The sequence below is a fragment of the Lucilia cuprina genome, chromosome 4, assembly GCF_022045245.1.
Source record: "Lucilia cuprina isolate Lc7/37 chromosome 4, ASM2204524v1, whole genome shotgun sequence".
In the NCBI taxonomy this organism is placed as follows: Eukaryota; Metazoa; Arthropoda; class Insecta; order Diptera; family Calliphoridae; genus Lucilia; species Lucilia cuprina.
In genome coordinates this window covers 24147179-24171364 of record NC_060952.1, presented here as the reverse complement: position 1 = coordinate 24171364, position 24186 = coordinate 24147179, and the positions used below count along the sequence as shown (strand labels likewise).

General features: G+C 27.2%; 1 protein-coding gene across 1 annotated transcript in view; it reads left to right on the top strand.

Moving 5' to 3' along the window:
• Positions 1-24186, top strand: part of LOC111674830 — a 151176-nt gene that overhangs the window by 5575 nt on the left and 121415 nt on the right. The window lies entirely within an intron of this gene.

Here is a 24186-nt window from a genome sequence, read left to right as displayed (position 1 = left end):
GAAACAACAACATACATTAATAATTAAAATGAAAATCAAAACAGAAACATGACAACAACAAATACTTAATTAATGTAAATCCTTTTTGTTTTCTTTTTTGTTTTTTTAATTAGTATAATTTCTGTTGTTGTATTTGTAAAAGAAAAGTTTTAAAGCTTATAAGTACTAAGTAGATGGCAAGGACATCAACAAAGATGTGAAGAAAATTTTAGAAAAGTTTTGATTTATAACAAAACCAAGAAATATAAAAATAAATGTACATAGTTATTAAATAAAATTTTAAAAGTTTTGTAAAATACATATCGTTCATTTACTATAAGACCGACATAATAAAAAAAATCTTTTCATGAAAAATTATTTTTTTTATTTTCTACATAATTTTTTAACAAATAAGAAATTTTAATAATTAAACTTGATACTAAAAGCTTTATTCAAAAACAGAATTATTTTTAATAAATGATATATAAATCTAATTTCGTATGGAAATTTTTTTATAATTATTTTATAAAATTAAATGTAGCTTATGAATAAGGAAGTAAATCTTTATGAAATACTTCAATATGTCACATTTTAGATTATGCCTATGGTGACCAAACGTTCTGTATTATACGAAACAGTATTTTAGAGCCCTGTTCTGTAAAAATTATTCTTTGGTAATAAAAGTGAAAATATTTTGTATTTTATTTAGTGTTCTGTATTTGTTCAGTACTTCGTTATTTTTTCAATTTTGCATAAAAACGCATATATTTAAAGAATATGCGATTTTAACCTAAAACTCATATAAAAATTTAAAAAAAATCAAATTATAATTTTACATATAGAAAAATTAAAATAAATTTGAAATATTTTAAGTAAAGGATTTTAGACTGTTTAAAAGAACTTATTTTTAAATACTATTAACTTCTCGGTAAAAGCATGAATGATGTTTATGCTGAAACTTTTTTCTGTGAACAATCAATTGAATTAAATTGAAATTTTGATGGTTAGAAATAACCTGATTTAGAAAATAATGCTTAGTGTGTTTTTTTCTCCTGTTGTATACTTTGCTGAAAAAATATGGTCCCTAGTCTTGTAGTAATGTCCGTAACTTTGATCCATATGTTCTTACCGAATACGTATGTAAATATACTTACTAGATATTTTACACAATAAAATATATATTGAAATTAAGGATATTATGAGCGATATGTACACTAAAAGGAATGATGAAGAACTATAGGTAGCCATTACTCTAAAGAATGATACATACTGTTCATAAATTGTAAACAAATATACACAAACCAATTTTTATGTAAATTTTTTTAAAAACAAATAATAGTCTTAATTTCTAAAAATAATTTTTTATAATTTTTAAACATTATTATTTATTGAAAATTTGTTTATTAAAAATCTGAAATGTATAAAAACTTGCAGAAAAAACTCTTACGCAGTGCCTAAGTAATTTTACAACCAGCATCAAAAGTATTAACTATATAATTTAAAAACAAGATTTAGTTGATTATACTTCTAATGAAACATTTAAAATTCAATTAAAAAGTGTCACTTTAATTTATTAAATAATAAAACGCATGTCAAATCTATATTGCTTAAAAACAACGTCATAAGCTTATTTATTTTTTACAGCCCCCTAATAAAGCGTAATTTAATCATTTATTTTAAATCTTTCATGTTCGTGTGTAATTTTTTATTTCCTTAAAAAATTACATCATAAAATTACCTGGAAAATTTATCATTCTTGTAAGAAAAAAAACCAAACAAAAAGAACAACAACAGCAACGAGAAATAAACAAGTGTAGGAAAAAGGAAAACTTGAAACATTTTTCATAAATATTTTAACAAATTATATTACTTAAGCAAGTATTATATATATTATTTTCCTCTTTTACAATTTTCTTCATCATCAGTCGAGTCGTGGAAGCGATGATAATAAACGTATTTTGTAGTATCTAAAGCTAAAATCCCCTAAAAGAATAAAATTTTACAACTTTAGCACCTTCAATATGTCAACATAATTTCAATATAGAAAAACCGGAGAAGAATAAAATACAAATGATTTGCTTTTTTAACAACTTTCATTTATTCATGAAACCAAAAAAAAAAAAAATCAAGGTAAAGGTAAAGGAAAGAGGACGAATAGGAAAAGTATGCAACAATGAAGGGGAAGAACGAAAAAAAGTGATAAAACTTTCAAGTGACAGACACAAATCAAATTAATTTATGTAAATTTTTGCAACATGCAAACGAACAACATTTACTGATGGCGAAAAAAATAAATAAAACTTGGAAAAATGGTAATAAAAACCAAGATTTAAAAAATAAAAAGTTACTCTGTCTATGTTCGAAACGTCAACAACATGAAAGTGATGAAGAGAATTTTTGTTTGGTTAATATTTACATTGACATAATGGGGCTGAAAATAGAATAATTGTTGCAACTAAATAAATTTAATATTTATGAAGTAGTTTATTTTTCCAACTCGTTCTAGAAATTAAATAATATTAAAATATAAAAATATTATAAAATATCTAAGTAATTTTAAACAAAATCACTTTAAAGAAATAGTTTTAAAACTTATGAAAATAATCTGTTAGCATAACTAGTTTTGATTGAAATACGAACAAAAATAATTAATTAAATAATTTTTCATTTATTTAATTTAGGGTTTTTAAGGCACTGAATTGTTTCTAGTCCCATAGTGCACATTGTTGTTATTGTGTTTTTTTTGTCGTTTAGCTTATCTGTGGAACAGGTGGAAATAAATAAAAATTTTCGTGAGTATTTATAACATAAAATCCTCTGGGATATACAAATGACAAATTTTTACGTTATATATCTCTCTTCTTGATTTTTATCAACGAAACATTCTTTATACTTCTTACTCTGATCTGAAGAAAACATAATTTAATGGCAAAATCACTAGCAATCTGTGATTTTTTTATTGCAAATGTTGAAAAAAGAAAGTACCATAAAATTATAAATATGCATTTGATATTTTTCTAACCAACAAAAGCATGGTGAGTTTGAGCCTAAAAAAAATTAAATAAGAATGTATAGTCAGGCATAGGCGACTTATGATACACTACACCAGTGATTACCTATGTTAAAAATGTGGATTATTTTTTATAACAAAATATTTAACTAGATTTTTATCTTAATTCAGAAATATTAAAATAATTTGTCGTGAAAACGAAATTAAATTTATCTATGCCTAATTTAACGTGATATTAGTATTTAATAGTAAATTTTCTAAAGGGGACTTTGCATAAGAGCTAGGGCCAAATTAGTACCGATCATTACATACATATATTAGCACTTTCATTTAGGTTTACATAAAACTATCCAGCAAAAACTTGGTTATGACTTGCTGTTGCCTATTATCATACTTTACATAGAAGTGCTTTAATAACGTCTACATAAAAATGTGTTATATAAATACTTACTAATTCATGAGATAAAAGCTACATACGTTATTCACAAGATATACATTGACTGATTTTTTTAATTACCTGTAAGCGATTTTAGTAAGTACTAGCTTCCAATGACATCACCATGTTAAAATAATAACTAAAAATGCTATTGTGTAAGTAAATTTTAACCCCTTACCTGGAAATTTTTGCAAAGATTCAAGAACATTTTTTATATTAATGGAGTTTGACTCCATTAGACCTAACCGGAGGTACGTTTGATTCTGAGCCGATTAGTATACTTTAAGTTGGGTATATGACCAATATTTTTGGTTGTTTCAAACATCAGCACAAACGCATAATATCCTCTCCACTATAGTGGTGTAGTATACAAAAAAAAAACAAATAAACAAGAACAATGTTAATAAAACCTGTAACATCATTTGGGGATATTAAAACCGGATAACGGAAATAAACTTTAAACAAGAAATTTATTAATGTAAGAGAAAGTTATAATTTATACATGCAAAGAAATGAAGTATGTTTGCATGTATAATATTTTATTTATTTGTAAAACAGATTTTAACTATTGTTTTATGTTATGAATAATTTTGTGTATTTAATTTTAAATAGTTGTAAAATTTATGACAGGATATTAGACACTTTACACAGATCGTTCAATCTGATTAAGAAAATTTATTACGCAGATATGTAAGTATTTTTATGACTCAGAAAATTAGTTTGCATCAAATAGTAACAGTGACACAAAGACAATAAAAAATATATTTTGTAAAGAGTTTTTTTGACAGCTTGTTGAAAATATATGTATATAATTACATAAAAAAAATGGTACGAAAGTATAGTCGAGCATAGCCCATCACATGATACCATTCACCAGAGCCTTTATATGCGATCATCAGAGCTTGAATAGAACTTAATTGTTTTTCGAGATATAAGATATTTAACGTAATTATGAGCTCAAAAGCCCTTTTCCGGGGGTTCTGGTATAATAGAATAGCAATATTCAATAGGCTTAGTCGTTGTGTCTGAAAAAGCGTATGGGCAAAATTTCATCGAATTATATTGAATATGTGGTCTGTACTTTTCACACAAGCTTTACATGGACAAGCAGCCAACCAGACGATCATTGCTTAATCGATTCAGAAGAAGATTGATGTACTCTAAGTTTTTTGTGCATAACAAACATCACCACAAACGTAATTTATTTCCAGACTAAAAAAAAATACCCTATTTTTGGCAAATTATAGCATTTTTGGTCCTTAATAGGAATTTTTGTGGGTTTGAGAGGCAAATTATTTATATAGAAATTATGTATCAAAATTGTCGAGTTTAGCACCAATAACCAAACTTATGATATCAATTACAAAATTTGTAAAAAAAAATTCTAATATATATTTTTTTGAAAAAACGAATTAATCAGAACAATTAATGTCAATAATTGAGACATAATTGAACGATGATTAATTCATTAATTATATAAATTAAATATTTAATAAATAGAAAATTGATTTTTTATGAATTTATTTATCAAATGAATTCTGTTTGGTAGAGAATTTTTTTAAAAATCAATTAAGATTTTTTTTTTTGAAAAACAAACTTTATTCTTTACTGTTATGTTTTTTGGGATAAAATTTCCTACATATTGATTGGTGGTCGGTTTTGAGTACCATCAGCTGTTTCCGACATATAAATGAATATTTATTTTAGTATTTCTATTAAAAGAAACTCAATAATATTAATTAAGAGATTTATTAGAAATTTTCTTTCTTGACAGATGCAATTCTGAATCAATTTTGATATGCAGGTTAAAATTAGTCAATGTAAATCTATAAAATTCACCCATAATATTTGCATTATCCACAGTAGTTTGGTATTAAAATTTAGTAAAATTAGTCTTAAATATACAAAAAAAAAATGTCTGAAAAACCCTTTACTTAAAGCTTCAGATTCATTCATATGTATGTATTTCAAAATTTCAATAAAATCTAAAATTAATGCAGAATATTTAGTAATGCAATTGATTGAATAATATAATATATTAACAACCAGAATTATACAATTTGTTTTTAAAATAAGTTATTAAAGAAATATATTTTGTATTCTAGAGAAAATAGTAATCTCTAGAAAACAACTGTCGATTAAATCCAGGAATAGCTACATATACATACTATACATATATACCATACTATCTGGCAACTAAAAATTAAACTTTTTATATAGTTCTTAAATTAAACAACCTTTAACATTGTTTCTCGACTATTAAATATATTCTCCATTCATCAAAAATACATGAAATAAATTTTATATTTTCGTCAAATTTCCCAAAAAGTTGCACAGTCTCTCAATTATACTATATGTATATTATATGTATGTAGGTATACACATGAACATACTTATGTATGTAGTTAAACAATTTCTTTCATGATGAAATAATTTCAAGGCTGTAGCAGAAACGCAAAAGATACAAATAGAACAAAACAAAAAATCCAGTGAAATGAAGTTTTTCTTTTCAAGTTAAACAACTTGTTAACATTTTATTTCATTTACTTTTTTATATGCGAATCAAAATAAAATTTAGGTAACCCGGTTTTACAATTCATACAAAATGTAAAATCTACTAAATACACAAATATTGCAAAGTAAAAAATGAAGCAGACTTGAATACAGTAAAATCTTTTGTAAATTTGTACAGGAACGAGAAAAAAACCATTCAATTTAAATGTTACTTTTTTACTTTCGTCCTTAATGTTTAGGAAAAAGATAAGAAGCCAAGAAAAATGAATGCTTTTGAAAAGAAATGTTTTGTTTTGTACTCAACGTAGCAAAAAAAGGAAATTTTCAAATGTAATGTTTATTTTGTATGTTTGGGGTAACAAAAAAAGAAAATACTTAAAGCGAACTCTTCGAATTGAAAAAAAAAACAAATTCTTAAGTAACTAAAAACGAAAAATAATGGCTGCGAAAATCAGAGAAAAATAGCAATGAAATGAATAAACATCAAATAAAAAGTCTGAGATTGTATTGGCAAATAAAATTGAGGTCACTAACAATTTCTTTAAAAATAATAAAAACATTTTTAAGGTACTTTTAGAGTATATAACTGTATATTTTCCATGTGTAGTGATTGTAAAAAAATTTTACAGAAAACCCAACAATATTTATTTTAAGATTTGTTGAATGAAGCTTTAAAAACTATTTATTTGAATAAATGTTGTATGAAGGTGTAAAGCTAGGAATACTTATTTAAGTACTAACATGGAAAAATAAATACTTTAACATGTATGTATGGCAATGTTTTAATTTAAGCATCGTTGGACTCTAACATAAGAGAAATTGTATTAGGGTTGTACAGGACCGGAAAAGTTAAGATCTGATTATATAAATATTTTAAAAATTAATAGAAATTACTTAATAATACCAATCCTCAAAAAGTTTAATATAGAGAAGTTGGCTTATATGTCGAATATTATCTCTTTACTCATTTTTTTTAAAGTAGTTATGATTATTTAAGCTGTTCTTCGGAGGGCCATTTGTATGGGGGCTATGCGAAAACGGTTCACGTTTTCACATTTTCAATACCAAATAAACCTTACCTATAAGTAATTTCAACTCTCTTGATCCTTTCGTTCGGACTCTATCGTGCTTTCAACAGACAGACTGTATATATACTTTTTGGGTCTATAATCAATATTTCGATGTTTTACAAACGGAATGACAAAATCAATATACCCCATCATTTCTGATGTTGGGTATAAAAAGACCTGCAGAAGTGAGGTCTCTTGTCATAGAGATGACATTATAATTTGATTTAAAATTCACTACTTCTGAACTCAATCTCAAGAAGTACGTATGTTATTACAAAACATTCAGTACTTATTTTATTACAATAAATAAAAAACTACCAGTTGTAAAACGGAAAAGTACCAAAAAGTACACTTTTATAGATTTCAATGTTTGATTTTATGTTTCTGAATTAAATTTGATTAAAATTCCTCTTTTATAGGTTCTCATTTAATCTACAAGATTAACTTTATGCTTCTAGGTTCAATAGTATAGAAAATTCAAAAAATTACTTTTGCAAAGTGGACACTAGATTTTTGTTTCAAGGTTCAAAAAATTCCTTTTGGAAAACGAAAATTTACCAAAAATTCACTCTTATACATTTTTATTTACTCCCGGTTCTACATGTTTCTTCAAGTCAATAAAAACACACAGCATTTAAACAAGCAAGTACAAGAACAAAATTTATGATACAATTATGTGTGTTATTATACCCTACACCACTATACTAAGGAGGGTATTATGCGTTTGTGATGAAGTTTGTAACACTTTAAGATGGGTCTAGGACCCACCTTAAAGTATACCAATCGCCTCGAATCACTTTTTGAGTCGATGTCCGTCTGTCAGTTCGTCCGTCTGTCTGTGTGTCCATGTAAACCTTGAGCGCGCTACAGGTCCAGTATTTCTCCTAGCCGCCATACAACTGTAACCCCTGAATCGGGCCTTTAGGCTCATAATTACGTTAAAAGTTTTATAATGTCAACAAAAATCAGCAAAAAATAGTTTTATAAAACAATAAATGACAATACTAATTTTTATAGTGATGGGGCCTCATTTGGCCCTAGCCCCCATACAAACTCCCCTTCAGAAAATGACTTGAAGGTCAAAATTAACTTATAATTACTAATAAAACGATTAAAGTCTACATAATCTAAACTAAATATTCCACAATAAAACAAAATAAATGCTTTATTTTTTAAAAAATAATCCACAATTTTAACATACTGACTGGTGTAGGGTATTATACGGTCGGCAATGTCCAACTATAAATTCATACTTGTTTGTTTATAATTTTTGTCTTAGCATGCATCAAAAATCGTAAATTTTGATAAAATTTCCAAATTTTTACAACTACAATTAATCATAAATTGCTTTAAATTTATAAAAATTAAGCCACTCACAAATATAACATAATTAAAGCACATTTAAAAAAAATTAAAAACTAATTTTATTTAAATGTAATATAATATTGCCTACGAAAAATGTCTGCTCGTTAAAATTCAATAAACTTTTTCAATAAAAAAACCAAATAAGTAAAATATTTATTTAGTGAGTGAAAATAAGGTTGTCCTAAGAGATATTTTCATCTTTGGGTATTTTTTATACAATAGAAAATATTATAAAATATTTACAGTAATTTTAAGGATTTTGTTTTTTTTTTCCTTTTTTGGCCTTTGCATGTACGCATCAAAATTCTTATATACATACACACTTTTCACGCATTCATCTTGTATTACTAAGTAGATAGATAAATGAATGCGACCAAAATAAACAGACAAACAAAATTGATTGATGGCTGCTTTTCTGACCGAGTTTTTTTTTCGCTTTTTATTATGTTCTACTAGTATAAGATTTTTCCTGTCTCGTCTATTTGGATTTTATTTTTTCTGACACATACATAAATATGTATGTACGTTGAGATGTGCGATGACTGTTGTAAAATTATTCTTAAGCAACTAAGGTGTACTAATTTAATTTTTTTAACTTTTACATAAAAAACAACAATAGTAGTAGACGTATTTGAATATAGAAAAAAAATATGAAATACATACTTTAAAAAGATCCATCTTTTGTAATACACAATTCAAAAAACGTGAATTTTGAGTTATGCAAGTATTTTATAAAATGATCATAAATATATCTGATCCTGGAAAATTTTAAGGACGATCTAACCACGATAGCCCGAAACCTTATATAAATGGGGACTTTTGTGTCAAGTGGCCCAACTTTTAAAATCGGCTCTATCGGTCACGAACTGGCGGACTTATTTGGACATTGTCATACAGGGTTTTATTCAAATGAGTGTAAATTGGTCCTAGCAAAAATGGTCCAAAGATCTTCAGATAGATATTTCTTGATTGTTTTGAGACTATATCTATTAAAAAAAAAATATTTTTGACTCAAGATTAATATTTTTCACTTAATTTTCCCCTATTTTTTCAAAATGGACATTTTCGTTGAATTTTTTGTCTCAAAAGAAGGCAAATTTAGTCACAATCGATTATTTTAGTTAAGCCACTTGACATAAAACTGCTCAAAGATTTTTTGTCTCAAAAGAAGGCAAATTTCGTCACAATCGATTATTTATTTTAGTTTATTTTAGTTAAGCCACTTGACATAAAACTGCTCAAATATAAATAAGACATTTTTTTTACAAAACACCACTCAACTTAACATATTCTTTAAATGTTCCTTTTCGAATTATCTACTACATTTAAATGACTTTTAAGATGAACCAATATGTATATAAATATATATGTATGTGTGCGTATAAGTATGTGTGCCTATAAATATATATAAAAGTGATCTGGATCATAATAATGTAGTTGAGGTTGGTTTTGTTTATTCGTCTTGTTGATTTCTTTATTGTTTTTATTATGACAATATAAATATTATGGTCTTAGCTTTTTGACAGTTAACGTAGGTAAGTGTAACTTGGCATAGTCAGAAGCGGATACATGGGGAAAGGAAACTTTAATAGTTACTATACATTTTTAAACCTAACACTCTTTGGTACTTATAAATACAGAAAGTAACTTATGTTCTCAATAACATTTGTTGAGTTATGTTCAAGATTATTTAAAATTTTTATAATAATAAGTTTAAATTCTCAATTCTTCAACTAAGTCCGCGCCTGTTATATGTAAAACATATCCATACATACATACTTGAATATATATGCATGTACATACTTTCTCTTATAACAACATTATTATTACATTTTTTCTTATTTTTCTTATTATGATCAACAAGACCAGAATTTCATTTGTTGTTTGGTGTTTCTGCCTTATGGTGGTTCTCGTTGACATCTATTCTGTGTAAACATTTGTCATATTACACGTGCGTATCTTATTTTGGCACTTCATAAAGGATTTTTCATTTTTTGTGTTTGTTTTTGGACTAGATTTTTTGTTGAGTTTTATATGGCTGTTTTTGTTTTAGATGTCATATCAACAGGCTCTGGTGCTTTTTATCTGAGTGTTTAGTTTTGGTTTTAAATTTCGTCTTTAAAAAATACAAAAAAAATTAGTCCTGCATTTATAAGGATATTGGTAGTTTATTTTAAGTTTACTACACATGTTTTCCATATAAACTTCTTAAAATTTATGTTAAAAATAAATGCTTATTTTTAAAACAAATTTTAAGAATTTTGGTTTTGGATTTTAATTAATTGATAAATATTTTTTTTCTATTGAATAAATTTCCTAGCATTCATTTATACATTTCAGTTTATATCAAGCAAATAATTGTTAAGGTTTTTATATTTAAACTCCTTAAATCTTCGAATCCTTGGACTTTAAGTCTGATATAAATATAGTCGTAAGAACTTTAGAGGAAAACCTTGAAAATGTTAAAAACCGTGATGTATACTTGTATTTAAGATTTTTTAGATTAAATAATATAAAAAAGTCTGAAAATGCTTCATATGACTGGCGTTTACAAGTTTTTTTTTTTAATTTTTTTACTTTATTGTCAAGATGCAACGTAGCAAATTATGTCACCATTGAAACACAACTACTGCTACCAACTTATTTACATCTACAACATCATAACTGCACACCTTTGAGTTTAAGTGTGCCTTTGAACGTGTGTGTTTAGAATCTATGTACCTTTGAGGATTCAAAAGAAGAATTTAAGATCTATACACTAACCAACAAACTTGTGCTTGCAGTACAAATACACATACACAGAGAAAAGATAAACGATTTTTATGCCACGTTGACTATAAATGTCGCTGTTATGTATAATAATTTTTCTCTTACGTTAATATTTTTTTTTTCATTTCTGTTACTTTGCATTTTTTTGTAATGGCAGATACAGTAGTAGTTTCGTTACGTTTTTTCCTGGTCTCTACTACCATCCTACACATTTATTTATATCACAGCAAATTTATATGAATGAGTTTAACTTTTACATACATCTATCTCTCTATACTAAGAATGTACAGTGGGACTACTTTCATTTCATAATAATATAATTTTTGCTTTTGAATATTATTTAAATTTGCTAAATGCAAATTAAGCATAATTGTTTTATAGTAGATAGATAATGTTTACTATAAACCCTAATGTTTAAAGCCTTTTTTATAATTAATTTAAATGAAATTAATTTAAGAAATTCAACCTTACTTTTATAAAATGTATTCCGCAGACATTGAAAAATCAGTTAATGTATTAAATCGTAAAAAAATCTGTAAATTTTATCCCACTGTAAATCTTTTGCATAGTACCGTAAAACAACATGTAGCTACAGCTTAAAAACAAGTCAGTCTACAAAGTACTAAAAATTTTTTTCACACATATATATTTACATTCCCACGCAAAAACTTCCCTGTAGTTCCAGGTAGTTGTCAAAGGAGGAATATAGACGACCTTTTGTAGTGAAAAGGAAAATTTTATCTTGATAAATGCAACGCCTTCGATTTCAAAAACATAGTTAATAGTGCCCAAGCCCATAAATCTGGGGTTTATGGGTTCCATTATCACTGAAGACTCAGGTCTGCAAAACTATAGTCAATGTCATCCTCCTTCATAAAACAGTTTGGAATATAACCAAGTTCTTTTGTAAAAGAATATCGTTTCAAAAGGATACATAATTCACTCAAAAAATGCTTGGTTAACAACATATACTAAGACACATACATACTTAGACAAAAACTTGCATTCGTAAGAATTATTTTTTTATTTTTATATGAATCTACGTGTGTGGATATTTCTATAGTTTATGAATGTAAGTAATAAAGTGCATTTGTTTTTAGTCTATATGTAAAAGTGAAAATGTATGTTTTATATGTATTAAAAAAGCATGTGTGTGTGCGTATGTTTGCGCCTTGAGTTATTGACTTTTTGTGGCTGCCAGAGTATATTAAAGTTTGTATTTTTCTTATTCTTCTACCAGTTACCTTTTTTATGATCACTGAATTGAGAAAAAACACAAAAATGTGAAAAATTAAATCTATAAATGTGTACTCATACTCGAAGCATAAAAAGTTTTTATGCTTGGAAAATGCTAGAGAAACAAGAAATTGCTTTCCATAAAGTTATTGATTGGTAGTGGTTTTTTAAAAACCATAATAAATTAAACTATAGATTTTTTCTGTACTTTTGGTAAGACACAAACATATTTTTCTTGTAACGGGTATGCATGAGCATAAGTACAGGTAGGAGTAAACACAAATATATTCATACATATGTATGTACAAACACTGATTTTAGATAAAAAACTTCTTATTTCGAATACTTATTTAAAATATATGTATGTACAATGTATATAGTAACAAATACTGCCAAAAATTTTATTTATATGTACTACATACATATTAGCTCGTTTACTGCAAGACTGACATAACTAACATTAAATAACTATTTTAAGAGATTTTATACTGTTTATATTTTTAGCTATAAAAATCAACTTTTCATATATATTTGATAAATAAACATTTATGTTCTGGTATCCACAACAAGAGTTTTAAGGGTTTTGAGAAATGCTAATGCTTCATTCACTATCTGTGGTAAAAATTTTAGCAAAAAAATTTAGCTGTGTTTCTGATTTTTTTATATAATTTTGAAATTTATATGACCTTTATAATGCAGAAATAAATCCGACATCAAAAAAAAAAGTTAAAAAAAATAAGGCTAGAAAATGGCAAAATTTTTATACACTTAAAATTCCCGACTATAGACCAATAATTTAAGAAAGACCTAGAATGGTACTACACCCAAAGAATATTTTTCATCGACTTAGAATCATTTTCTGAACCGACAAAATTTTTATGTTTGATTTATCGGCTGGATGAACATAATAAGCTTGAGCGCAAGGTACAGGTCGCAATGATTATATTTGATGAAATTTGGCACGTATGCTAAATTTCAATGGGTTGAAAAGGTAAACATTTTTCTTTAATTTCATGTAGAACACGTATAACTGAACACCTAGAAGAGCTTTTGTGTTCATAGTTATTTACGTTTAATATACTTTTATCTCGAACAAAACACAACTAAGTTTTATAGTTTTTTTAAAAGCTACTATATTTAGTTATGGTCGGACGTCATTTGATCTATACAATTGCCAAAAATATAGTGTTTTTTCATAAGAAACTAAAATTAATTTGTTTACAATTGCTTCTCAGCTGAGCTCCTATTATCTTTAGCAAATCAGTTAAAAGTTGTAAACAGGTCACTTTCATAACATTCACTTTAATTATATTCATAAGTTCCTTTTGTCACCAAAACTCTTTTAGTTTTTAAATCTATATTGTTTTATTATAAATGCATAAATATATAATAAACAAGTAAGAGTGTTATATTCGGCCATGTCGAATCTTATATACCCACCATCAAATCATTCATGTTTATGTAGAATTTTACTGATGTACTCACATTTTTGGGTCAGTAATAAGTCTTAAAGTCATTTTCAGAAGGGGACCTTGGTAAGGTCAGTTATAAATCCATTTTCATTAAATTTATGAAAATGATTTTATTTCCTATAAAACTTTTTTATGTCAAATTTTATTGCTTTATATATATGTTATGAGCAGATATGAGCATAAATTTAAGTTCTCCTTAAACATGTTTGTGTTGAATTACACCGCTATTGATACATCTCTTAGCGATAAAGTTATTTTCTGAAGGGGGCATTATAATAGGGATAGGAAAAACGTGAACCGATATTCTTACTTTCAATAAGGATCGATCCTTATAAAATTTGATAGGGAGATTTTGGCTCACACGAAACTGTGTATGTAGAATTTTGTAGTAATGAGCGTTGAATTCGTTTTCTAAATTGCACCTTATTAGGGGGTTAGATAATAATGGACTCATCCTCATAAAATTTAAGAAAATGATTTTAGTTCCCATAAAACTTTTATATGTCGAATATTATTGTTATATATATGCTTCTTAAGGTAGATATGAGCATTAAAGTCGTTTTCTGCAAGGGACCTTATAGGTGGGATAGGATCAATTATGGATAGGGTCAATTATCGTTATAAAATTCTACAAAGAGATTTATGAGACCATAAAACATGTTTGTGCCGAATTTCACCGCTATTGATGCTTCTCTTAGCCAGTTATGAGCGACAAAGTCATTTTCTGAAGGGACTTTATATGGGGGTAGGGTCAATTATGAACCAATCCTTATAAAATTCTACGAAAAGATTTATGTCCTCATAAAACATGTTTGTGCCGAATTTCACTGCTATTGATGCTTCTCTTAGCCATTTATGGGCGATAAAATCATTTTCTAAAGGGGACTTTATATGGGGGGTAGGGTCAATTATGGACCGATCCTTATAAAATTCTACGAAGAGATTTATGTCACCATAAAACATGTTTGTGCCGAATTACAGCGCTATTGATGCTTCTGTTAGTCAGTTGTGAGCGATAAAGTCATTTTCTGAAGGGTACTTTGTATGGGGGGTAGGGTCAATTATGGACCGATCCGTATGAAATTCTACGAGAAGATTTATGTTCCTATAAAACATGTTTGTGCCGAATTTCACTGCTATTGATGCTTCTCTTAGCCAGTTATGGGCGATAAAGTCATTTTCTGAAAGGGACTTTATATGGGGGGTAGCGTCAATTATGGACCGATCCTTATAAAATTCTACGAAGAGATTTATGTTCCCGTAAAACATGTTTGTGCCGAATTTCACTGCTATTGATGCTTCTCTTAGCAGTTATGGGCGATAAAGTCATTTTCTGAAGGGACTTTATATGGGGGGTAGTCAATTATGTACCGATCCTTATAAAATTCTACAAAGAGATTTATGTCACCATAAAACATGTTTGTGCCGAATTACACCGCTATTGATGCTTCTGTTAGTGAGATGTGAACGATAAAGTCATTTTCTGAAGGGTACTTTGTATGGGGGGTAGGGTCAATTATGGACCGATCCTTATGAAATTCTATGAAAAGATTTATGTCCCCATAAAACATGTTTGTGCCGAATTACAGCGCTATTGATGCTTTTGTTAGTCAGTTATTGGCGATAATGTCATTTTCTAAAGGGGGGCTTATATGAGGGCTAGGCGAAATCGTGGACCGATATTTCCCATTTTCAATACCAAACAAACTGGATCAACTATAAGTATCTGTGCAAAATTTCAGCTCGCTAGCTACTTCCGTTTGGACTCTATCGTGTTTTCAACAGACAGACAGACAGACAGACAGACAGACAGACAGACGGACAGACGGACGGACATGGCTAGATCGTCTTAGAATCTAATAAGGACCCAGAATATATATACTTTTATGGGTCTTAGACGAATATTTCAATGTGTTACAAACGGAATGACAAAAACAATATACCCCCCATCTTTTTTGATGGTGGGTATAAAAATATGAAATTTTAAAGAAAAAATCTTCAAAACGCCATAACCTAAAACATAAATTTTGAGGCTTAATGATAAATAAAATGGCTAAATTTAGCTTTTAAAAGGTTAGTCTGGAAACACTGTATATGATACAAAATTGAATTCAACAATTTATTAAGCATTAAATAGAGCTGAATTAAAAATATGGGGAAAGAATCCCATAAGTCCTCTTCGAAAAATCAAACGGTGGTGACCTGATGATACCTATTCTTAGTGGACACAAAGGATTACGAGCACATTTATGCAAAATTAGACGTGCAGATTCAAATGAATTTAGAGCATATACTTAGAGAAGAGATTGAAACTATGGAGAACTTAATTTGCACTTGTCAGGTGCAAATTAAGTTCTCCATAGAAAAACATCACTTCCAAGTATCTTGGAAGTGATGTTTTTCTGAAAATAGCATTCCTCACTCATATATCACTGATTGAAAAATTCTTAGGAATAACGTCCAAGAAACTGAGTTGCTGAGCGTTAAAAACAATACATTTTTTAAAGGAACGGACAACATGACTGATAGTGACCTGGATGTATTACTTTGGATTTGATGTAATATACATATATCCTCCTATCAATCTAACCTAACCCAACCATTAAATAATACTTTGAACATATCCTAGTCCTATGGACAACAATACATACCTTTTTTTGTATTTCTTCATTTTGTTATTCCAGTTATTATTTCATAAGAGAATCAATGAAAGATTAGGCATAGACGAAATTGTTTCTTTACACAATCTGCATGATGAGTGATGAGATATAAACAGAAATATAAATAACAATCCTAAAATTAACTATACCGAATTGTATATACACTTCGCCTTATTTTTTCTTTCTTAAATAAAAAGTTTTGTAATTTACTTAGAAATTAACAATGATAATTCGTATTTTTTGGAAATATTAACATGATTTGTTTCGGAATTTTTCCCATAGCTACATTTATTCATGAAAAGAAGATTGAAATCCTAAAGATATCAGGGGTCTTTAGAAAATTGATTTAAACTACCATACATACTTACAAACGAAATTGAAGAGTACAACAAATTACTAGAATTTAGATGTTTTCTAACTACTAAGAAGAGAGAAGGGGATTCAGTAAACAGTTGTTTAGAATTTTATAATCCATGACATAGCGAATTTGTTTGTTGTTGTTTTTATTTATTTTTAATTTTTTTTTTTTTTTGAAACAGAACATTTGTTGTTTTGCGAGATAAAAGAAAGGAATCATGTCTATATTTGTTTGCATGTAAGAGTTTGTGAAAGCATTTTATTCCACGACGCCCTTGCATTCATGTGCAATGAAATAAACTAATTGCTTTACATTGTTTTGTGCTACAACTGTATTGTTGTTATTGCTGATGTTTTCGATGCCATTTCTGTTGCATGTTGTTGTGTTTTGTTTGCTGTTATCGGATTTGGTTTGTTATGGGATTTTTTCCAGTTGTTTTAAGTTTTTTTTTCCTAACTACTGTTGTTTTAATTTATAGTATTACCGAGGAGTAGTTTATAACTATACGTGCCTGTCCGAGCTGATATAAACATCAGTTGTTAGACGTTTCAGGTTTATTGAAATACGTACATAAACGTATATGTCTTTAAACATTGCTGACATTTTACTAAAAATGTTTGTCTTTTAATGACAATGGTGAACAATGCAATACTGAGACCAAGAATTCGTGCTATTGTTTCTGAGACATTTCTTTGTCTAAACATGTTTTGTATTCTTCAATATTAAAAATCTATACAATTAATGGGGTGTGTTTAAAAAAAATTTAAATAGAGCAAAAACAGTCAAAGAAAATTATTGGAAAAATAAATTTGAACCCCTTTTTTGCATTTTTTTAATTGTATATGTTTCAGTTTTTAGTTCCATATAATTTATTTATTTATATAAAACATATTTTAATATAAATATTAAAAATTTATTTAAAAAAAAAAAAAAATATCAACTTACAATTTTATTCGAAACAAATAAGTAACTATAGCCAGTTGTGGCCGACCGTATGGTATCCTTCACCAATTACGAATATTTTATATAATTTTCTATAAGAATTTTAATTTTACCAAAAAGAATTCATAAAATTTAGTAAATTAATTTTTGGAGAAATCAAGTCAGGTCCGATTATTATGAAATTCATCAAAGTCATCAAGGACTGCATATAATATAACGAGACGTAAGTATATTTAAGATATCCCATATACTTTAAGGGATAGGTGAACAAATTACACTTTCTTCCCCTTTCACATTTGTGGTGAGTGTGGTTCCATTAATTTTGAGAATTTTTTGGTGTTATCAAAATAAGAAGAATCGCATAATAACCTTTCCACTATTATGGTGTGGGATATTTAAAATATAAATTTTTTACTTTGATAAACATATTAGCTAATATTAAAAAAGTTCTACACACATTTCAGCATTTTATTTTTTTAACGAAAAACCTTATTAATTTACAAACTAATTATCACTCATCTTCAGACCTAACAAAATACCTCACTCCAACATGACAATTTTATTTCCCTTTTTATGAACAAAAAACATTTCCTTTCTAGGTTTGTTTTGATAATTTTTATTTTCCTCCCTACACATTAAAAAATTAAATTTTTTTCTCATACACAAACAAATACACAATACATTTATCATACAAAGGAATAAAATAACAAACCGAAATTGTTTGGTTGGTTTTTGCGGTAAGAGCGTGCTTTTGTGTGTATGTGTGTTTATAAGTATGAGTATGCTCTTTAATATTCCGTTATTTAAGGATGTATTGTTCCCCAAAGTATTATGTTCTTTATAGTTTTGATATGAATAGTTTCCGGCACGTTCATATTTGAACAGCATGTTTCAATGCTGCAAAACCAAACATACAGAAAAACACACATACATATTTGCAAATATACATTTATAAGTATGAATGTATGTATAAAATAATAGAAATAAACTTGGAATGTGTGAGAACAACATCAGTAGCTGGAGCTAAAGCAACAACAAGGACATCATCAACATAATCAGCATGACATGTAACACCTTAAAATACGCATTTTCTAAACCTTATACACACAAATACATGCAAAATTAAATAGAGGAATATAAAATGCTGGAAAAACTACCACAGCAAATGACAACATCTAACACACCCCTATTCATATGTATATAAAAATGTTAAAATACATTTTTATGTTTGTAATACCAACAATAATATAAGATGGATGATAAGAGAAAAGCCAAACACATTTAGCAAAAAATACAGACAGACAGGCAGTTATATATACTATATATAAAAAAAAAAACGCATGAAACATGTTTTATGATAGATTCATGAAACAATATGTTAAAAAATACATCCAGTTCAGAACGAATATACAATAGCCTATATTATGGGGCAGAGCTTAAGGTTAAATTTATTAATTTAGACTAGGAACTAGAGCTAATAAGATATTTATATTCGCTCACTTATGAGTACTACAGTATTTTTTTTTTTTAAGAGAACATCATGTCCCGAATTAGAAAATTCCCAAAAAAATTAACAAGTTAGCTCCTTCCTATTCAGGAAATTTTTTTAATATGTAATATCAAATATTAGTAGCTGATTTTGATGAAATTAAATTCTTTTGGTACATATAAAATTTATAGTTCTCCAAAATTTACATATTTTGATTTTATCGCGATACTATGTTTATATATTTTATAAATGATATTGTATATTTTCTAAGATACTTATCCGATTTCAATAATTTTAGACTGTAAGGAATACTCTTGAGTAATAACTTAATTTTTGAATTTAAATTTCAACATTTTCGACAAAACATGTCGTTTGTAATACATAAAAGTAAATATATTCTGTGACCGACTCTTGTAAAATTTAAAAAATAACTAAAAAGGTACATTTTTGTAGGCGTTCCAGCTCACGAAAGGCCATCGATAGACTAGAAATATTTTTGGAATCATTATAAAACACAACAAGGATTATTTGAAGCTGGGTGAAATATTGAATTTAACATGAAAAATCGTGTCTTCCATACGATATTTTCTTAAAAACTGTCCAGCTCACGAACGGACAACACTTAACCGAAAATATTTTGGGTAACATCATATTACATAACAGCGAATATTTTGAGGGGGGTAAATCAAGCACCATTTTTTGTGAGTTGGTCTAATTTACATTTGTGTTGAATTTCATTAGGGTATATTCTGTTATATAAGTATTTAAGGGGATATTGACATGTTCGTTCAAAAGGGTCAATATCAAACTGGTCAATATCAGCCTATATAAATCATCCACTTCATAGAATGACTTTAACACTTAAATTGCATTACAAACGGAATGACAAAATCAATATACCCCCATTTATTTTGATGGTAATTAAATACATATAATACATAATTGTGTAAACAAATAACAATTAAAATATCGATATTATTTAATATTTTATTTATTTCATATCTCTCCTGTCAAACATTTAACAGGTGTAAATTAAGCTTAAGTATGAAACCTCAATATAGTGGTGTAGGGTGTAAAACCGACAACATAAAACTACAATTGCAGGAGTTGTGCGGAAGTGCTATAAATGTGATGATAATGACAATGACAAAAACAGCAGAGGCAACAGCAAAAATGTTGTAAAAAACATTATTGTACAGGACAGTTATAATGACTCGTATATTTAACAGACAGCTACATAGTTATGTGTTTATGATAATGGTTTAACTGGAAAGAAATGGCAATACAAAGGAAACCAAAACTAAAGCAAGAAAATAGAAAGTCAATAGTAAAGGATATAAATAACAACATATGTAAAAATATTTTTTTTAACTTGCGTTCACTCATTGACACTTTAAAAATACATTAGCATAGACATTAAAACGTCTACAAATAGATTTTGTAAATTGCGGAGAAATTTTTCTTAATTTTTGTTTTTCAGCTTATATGGAAGAAGTGTGTAGTAAACCATTGTTAACTTTAATAGTAGTTTTTGCATAAGGCAGTAATATCATATTAACTTACATCTTAGCGTATACTTAATTTTCCACATTACTACCAGATGCATATTAATCATTCGCCATGAGTAATCGAAACTATTATTTTTTTTTTTTTTGTGGATCAGAAATACTTGAAAATTAAAAAAAAGTTTTATACCATTTCAAAAAAACTAGGTAGGGAATTAAAATCTCTTAATTTCACTTTTCTCTTTTTTACTGTATTAATACTCATTGATTCATAGACAAGATTTTTAAAAAGGGCTGTTCCTTTAAATTTATCACAAATTATTTTTTACTTAAGAATATTAACCCTCTTAATTAAAAAAGAATTCTGTGAATAAATGGTTATAAGTAAACACATATTTACCACATTTTCTTAAACATCATCTGCTGATACAATAGCAAATATTATTTTATGGCAAAATCAACGTTTTAACAAAATGTATTTAACATAACATCTGCCTGTATCGAAAGGTGTTTGCCAATAACTATTTATTTGTTGCTGCTGTTTTTCAGTTCTAATGACTTAACTCAAACCACTATTCTATACAAATAGGGAATGAAAGAAATAAATAAAAAGCCACATTCCATTATCTAAACACATGCTCATTATTTGCAGTTAAATATTTGTATGGCATTTATTATACCCTACACCGTTTTATTAGGATTGTTATATTGGGTTTTATGGTAATATTTGTAACGAACAAATTAGTCGCAATCTTTAAGATACAAGTCACATACGCTTTTTTGATCTATGGACAAAATCTATTAATATGGTTAAAATCGGTGCATTTTTCACCTACCTCTATACAGCAAACTCATGAAAAAGGATTTTTTATTCTAATAATTATGTCAAATATGCTTGTTTCTCGATTAGTGGCACAACTAAGTTTTATAAGAAGCTAAAATCAGAGAATAACTTGAATGTCTACAATCAATTTATAAACAAAAAAATCGCTACGAAATTTAGCACAAATAAATATTTTATATATATGAATAACACAGTGAGACAAAGTAAACGACAGTTATTTTCTGAAGGAAGGTTCGTATAGTTCATAAGGTCCAAACAATACAAAAATCGCTTTAGACCCTAGTCTCCAAGTAATATTCAAATTAAATCTTTTATTATAAAAAAATAAAACACATTTTATAGTCATAAGTGATATAGGGTATCACATGATTGGATCGTCTATACTTTATTATTTCCTTAATTTTAGTTTCATTTGTATTCCTTTCATATTCCATTTGTAGTTTCAACAATATAACATCCCAATCCTATGAAGTATGTATGGTCAATTTCGTGTCAAGTAACCCAACTCATCATATGCATACTCTGGATCATTTGAGACAGAGGACTCGATTAAGATATGTCCGTTTTGTGAGTCTATTGATATCAATATGCACAAGAGCCCAGATATTTTGCGAATTCTTTATTCAAAAAAATGTGTTCATACGTAACGGAAAAATAAACGACAACCTCTGAAAATATACCAAAAATTTAAGTCACTATGGTGAAGGATATACAAGAATCGTAAGAACCAAATATAGAATTCTTACATGTTTTTTCTAGTCTTCCGTTTTACTCCAAGCGTGCAACTAAAATATATCTCTGATCATGTTTAACATTTACGATCAAGGCATTACAGTTAAACATTTCTATTTATTGATTGTAGTTGGAATGTAAGAATTATTTCTAACATTTAAATGACTATTTTTTGTGTCTGTATTATTTTTGATTTATGCTCAAGGCCATAGGCCATAATCTTTGAGTTTTTGGTCAAAAACTATTTTGTCCATTTTCATTCTGATTCTGATGTTATATTAAATAATTGTATACATATTTCTAAAAAATAATAATGAATGTTTAAACTGAAGATATAAACATCTCATTTGCCGGTGTTGTTCGACGCTACAAGAAGACAATCCTTTGAGAGTAAATTTTTCTAAAGAAATCCTATAAAGTTACTCACTTATTGCTTTTGCCCAAACCTTCCCCAAAATGTATTCTAAAGATATGAAAAGATTTAGATATAAAGTTTAATTCTGGTAGCTAACACTCACGTCTTAATGAATATTAAGCTTAAAATTAAATTATTTTAAAAATTCGAAATATTTAAGTATATAAAAAGTAAAATTATGAAGTCCCTCTGACGCCACTATGTCAATCATTTCCTTTACGTGCTTAATTTTCTAAAACAATTTCATAATTGACATACAAATTTGTTTACAATCTATTTTTTGCATATAATACAAAATAATAATTTAAACCAATAATAATATTCATAATCAAGTTTTAAATTTCCATGCAAAAATCATCTTATAAACCTTTAGTAAATTTAACATTTTAGTATGCATAAGTAAAAATGAATTTAAGCTGAATATACAACTCATTTGCAAATACATGAACTCATTTGTATTATAATTTTTCAACTTTATAAAAACAAACTACATTAAAATGTTTATGGAGTATAGAAAAAGTTTCTAGAAAATTATGACATGTTTAGTTCAATCATAATCAACATCATCATCAATGTTCTGCTCGAAAGTCATCAATAAATAAAATTTGAATTGTTTTATAAAACTTTGTTACGAAAACTCATTATGGTTGGAAAATTGGCAAATTGGCAAATTATAGAAAATGTTAATGGAATCAAAGAATCATTTGCTGCTTTCAGTATATTGGATTATTATGTAAACTACATAACGATTAACGATAAAATACGATCGGAAAAATTACAAAAATTTGTCCAATAGAAAAAAGATTACTTATTATGAAAATTTTTTGTTTGTAACTTATGTAGTTATATAACAATATTTGAAATAATGAAGGCTTAAGCATACACAATTTTTCTTTCATAGTTGAAGTTAATAAATTCAATGACATTCACACGCTTTTAAATATTTTTTATCTATTCTTCGTTCTAAAAATCTATGAAGTAAATTTGACTGATATTATTTGAATTATGTAGTATATTTACTATATAAAAAATAGTGTTAATAAAAGTTCAGCTAACTTTATATAAATATCTGTTCCGCTATGTTGGTTTATTCTATTGATATTTCGATAATAATTTAGGGATTCTTTGATTTTAAATCCAATTATATAAAAAATGTAATTCGGAAAAATATACAAAATATAAAAATTTACATTTTTATGGAAAAACTTTTGTACAAAGTAATACAAAACTAACTCTTTTAGCATCGCAGTTATACTTTCATTTGTATATATTTTTTTAAGTGAACATTAAAATAATCCAGTAGGCAACAAACCATTCAAACATCAATCTATTTTTTCAAGCAACCACATTTTTACTAGTTTATAAATAAATATTTACCATACTTGGTGAA